General features: G+C 57.5%; 1 pseudogene; it reads left to right on the top strand.

The window, feature by feature from the left end:
- The first annotated feature begins 422 nt into the window (after positions 1–422).
- On the top strand, positions 423–4,126 carry LOC148092993 (high mobility group protein B1 pseudogene; annotated as a pseudogene).
- Positions 4,127–4,376: the final 250 nt, after the last annotated feature.

Below are 4,376 nucleotides of genomic sequence, written 5' to 3'. Positions count from 1 at the left end.
GGACTCGGGTTGAACGTGTGGAAAGGAGGCGAGGTCCGGGCCTGTTCTACCGGAAGATCGCCCCTGAGAGTGGCGCCTCGTTCATACCGCTCTCTTAGCTGCCACCAATTGGAGCACCAGCAGTTTTACCAAAGCTGTCTGCCAAGCTGAGCTAAAGAAGGGTTAACTCCACAGACACCGACACACACGCACACACGCACGCACACAACCCCTTCATCAGCTAGATTCCTCATCCTTTCCCTATGGTGTCTGCCTCCCCAGCCAGACACTGGGTCCTACACACAAGCCAGGTCCCCCCCTTACCCCCCCCCAGCTTCACTGCTCTCACGGCACCTGGAGATACACCCTGCACTTTGCTCCATAACACCCAGCACCCTTAATTGTTTGCCCCAGGTTCTTCATCCTGATGTCCTGGGGCCTCCATGGGGGAAGGTGGCTGTCCTGTTCCCCGTGTGTCCAGTGTCTGGGGTAGCACCTTCCCAAGAGAAACGTAGTGAATGTTTGCTGAATGAGTGGATGTGAACAGCAGCGGAAGCAGCCTCTCTCAGAGGTTAGAGAAGGGGGTGCCCCAGCCAATATTAGCTGATTACCAGCTTCTGTGCCACCAACCTCTGCTCAACAGAAACCCAGCAGCCTCTGAGTTCAAGCCTCCCTCCCACTGCACACACCTCTGGCCCACCTCACCAGTGCCCAGGCCCACCTGGCCTGGAGCTGGGCCAGGGGGTGGAAGCCTGCCCTGCAGAAAGGGCTTGACTAATCCCAAATGTCCCATCGCTCCCAGAGCTCCTGCCTGTGTACACCTATCCAGCCTGGGCTTTTAGAGTCAACAACACCTGGAACAAATGAGAACACCTCCACTGCACCCCTCACTGGCTGGGGGTACCTGCAGACAGTGGCTTTCCAGCTGTGCCCTGCACGATAGGGTCACACACTTGGCAGTAAGTGTGGTCTCTAAAATGATGGGCATTCTGGCAGCAGGCAGGCAGAGTTGGGGGGGCGGGGACGGGGCAGGACCAGGAATTCAGAAAGGGAGCCTTAAGCAGGTGGGGGAGGGGGTGGAAACATCCCTGCCTCTAACCTCCTCCCCTCAGACTCAGGAGTTTCTATGAGAGGGCGGCAAGCCAGGCAGAGGGAAAAACAGTCCCTGCCATTGCCCATGGGCCGGAGAAAACCCAGCGGTGTGTTGTGAGTCAGATTCTCCGTCACCCGCTGCTCAGTTCTTCCGTTCCTTTCTCCTCCAGCCTTTAGGGAAGTCTGAGGGACGCCTCAGCTGCGGCTGGGACAGTGGCCCCTCCTGACGTGGCAGGGCTGGGAAGTCTCTCCCCACCATGAAGATGCTCCTCTCGTGCCCCCCCAGGACGTACCTCTTATTTTATCATGGGAGGTGGCTGTTGCACATCTTAACTAGCCAAGGAAGGCCCCTGACTCTGGTACTGAAATGACTGACCCAAAGCACCCAGGATCTGGGATTAGGCCCTGGCTGTCCGGCTCAGCACAGACCCCTGTAGCACAGGCCCCTGGGTGACCTGGCAGGAATGTGGGTCAGGAATGTGGTCTACAAAGTGCCTCCCCTCCCCCCCAAAGCCATCCTCGATTCCACAGACAGATCTCCCCTCTTCTGTGCTGTGCAGAGGCCCCACCCGTCCAGGACAGTTCTCTGGTCTGCACAGAAATGGGACCTCTTCTTCCACTGCTCCCAAATAAAAGGACTCCAACGACAAGTCCCAAGCCCTCCCCCAAGACTCCTGCGTTGGCACCCGGGCGCGAATACCAGTGTTCCCCACCTTCCCTCGGCCCGGTGCCCCCGTCCCCCCGCGCTGCGACCCTGGGTGCAGGCCGGCTGTCTGGCAGCCACTCGGGGCATTTGGAACCTCGGAGGAGAGTTCAGTCACAGCGGCGACGGTGAGCCCCGGGGGCGGGGTAGCAGGGGAAATCCTGGATTTGCAGAGGTTTCCCCCGTTTGCACGCTCCCTCCCACCATTACCGGACGCAGCTCCCACCCGCCCACGGCCGGCCTGAAAAAGCTCCGGGTGGTTTCCCGCGCCTCCCGGAGCCCCGGGCTGGCTCCCGCGCACCGCTCAGGGCGCCCTGACGGGAGGAGCAGCAGACCTGGGGGGGGGCCGTGCCCTGTCTGCCTGGCTCCTCCGGCTGAGCGCTGGAGACGGGGTGCACTCAGGGGAGGCGGCGCAGCTCTGGGTGCAGATCCTCGGGTGACTCGGGCAGGTGTTTCCAGCTCTGCAGAGCAGGGTACAGCTGCGTTCGGGGTTCCTTCAGGGTGAAATGACACGCCTAAATAAACCGCAGCTACTTAGCGAGCGCGCTCCCGGCGAACGTGTTTCTTTTGCCCCTGCTTAACCCTCTGTCCTTCAAATAGTTCTTTCCAGATCGCCCAATAGGGGGCGTCCACTGTCGCCACTGTCGGGGTGGGGGCTGGTAATTCAACCCAACTCTCACCGCAGTTTTGGGCTTTAACCTCGGACCCCGAGGAGCGCAGCCCTCGCTCCCTCCGGGACTCTCCTGTCCTGGTCGTCAGAGGTGAGCCCCACATTGCCCTGCCGCGGGGTCCGCCCCGGGCTCCCCGCCCCGCCGCCGGGCAGAGGTGCACGGCCCCTTCCGCGCCCCGCGCGCAGCCCGCGCTTCCGCGCCCAGCCAGGGCCCCGCTAAACGGTCACGGTCACGGTCACGGTCACGGCCACGAGGGGGGCGGGCGGGGACGGCGCTCGGACCAGCTGGAGGAGCCCCCCGACTGTAGGAGCCCCGGGAAGGCGGGAAGCCCGCGGCCGCGGCCGGGAGAGCAGGAGGGCGCGGCGGGGCACGCGGGGCTCCCTCGGCTCCAGAAGTTGCTGTTCACCGGCAGTGGAGTCCCCGGGATGGGACAGGGAGAGGCTGCAGTGACACCTGGAGGAAATCTGGCTTCTTGCGGTGAAGAGCTTTTGGTAACCTGAGAGCGGGTCACAGCACCAAAGCTGAGTTAGAAACCGAGGAGCCGGGCGGCGGAGCAGGGGGCCATGCCCAGCAGGGGGCGCGCAGGAGGCAGCCCATCAGTGACTCACCATTGATGTTTCTCTCTCTCCCTCTCCCTTCCTCTCTGAAATCAGTAAAGATACATTTTTTTTAAAAGTGGAAAGATGCCCCACAGAATGGGATAAAATACTTGTAAATCATATATCTGTTAAGCACAGATATAGGATTATGTAAGCATATAATAATATAAAAGGAACTCTTACATTTCTGAGTAAATATTTCTCCAAAGATACACAAATGGCCAAGAAGCACATAAAAAACACACTCAATGTGGCCGGCGGAGTAGCTCAGTTGGTTGCGCATCGGCCTGTGCACCGAAGGGTTGTGGGTTCGACTCCCAGGAGATCCTAAGAAGCAAAAGAGAGGCAACACGTCATCATTGGAATTCTTTGTGCAAACTCCCTGGAGGAGCATAAGAGGCACCCAGATGCTTCAGTCAACTTCTCAAAGTTTTCTAAGAAGTGCCTGGAGAGGTGGAAGACTATGTCTACTGCCCTCGCCCCTGTGGCTCAGTGGTTAGAGAGTCAGCCCCAGCACCAAAGGGTCTCAAGTTCAATTCCCGGTCAAGGGCAAGTAGCTGAGTTGCAGCAGGTTCCCCACCCTGGTGAGGGTGTGTGTGGGAACAACCAGTCAATGTCTCTCTCTCACATTGATGTTTCTCTCTCTCTCTCCCCCCTGCCTCCCTTCCACTCTCTCTAAAAAAGCAATGGAAAAAGTATATCCTTGGGTGAAGATTAACAACAAAATTTTAAAAAGACTACATCTACTAAAGAGAAGGGGGAATTTGAAGACAGGGCAAAGATGGACAAGGCCCTTGTGAGAGACATGAAAACTTATATCCCTCCTAAAGGGGGAATAAAAGAGAAGTTCAAGGAGCCCAATGCACCCAAAGGCTCCTTTGGCCTTTTTCTCATTTTGTTCTGAGTATCACCCCAAAACCAAAGGAGAGCATCTCAGCCTGTCCATTGGTGGTGCTGCAAAGAAGCTGGGAGATGTGGGATTGCGCTGCCTGAATGGCAAGGGGCCCGATGGAAAGAAGGCAGCTAAGCCGCAGGAGAAATACGAGGAGGATAGTGCTGCTACCGGGCTACGGAGGGCCTGATGCGGCCGAAGGGAGTCGTCAAGGCTGAAAAAGGCAAGAAGAGGGAGAAGAGGAGCTTGAGGAGGAAAATGAAGGTGCTGATTAAGTCGCAGATGTTCTTCATTGTCTGTAAAGCAGTTAACCTCCTTGTACACAACTCACGCCTTCTAAAGAAAACAATTGAAGTGTAAGGCTGTTGTGAGATTTGTTTCTAAACTGTGAAGTGTCTGTTTTGTATGGTTAACATACTCCCCGTGTGTCTAGATGGCTC

This window comes from Miniopterus natalensis, chromosome 5 (assembly GCF_054644295.1).
Source record: "Miniopterus natalensis isolate mMinNat1 chromosome 5, mMinNat1.hap1, whole genome shotgun sequence".
Lineage (NCBI taxonomy): Eukaryota > Metazoa > Chordata > Mammalia > Chiroptera > Miniopteridae > Miniopterus > Miniopterus natalensis.
This window is presented reverse-complemented; position numbering and strand designations above follow the sequence as displayed.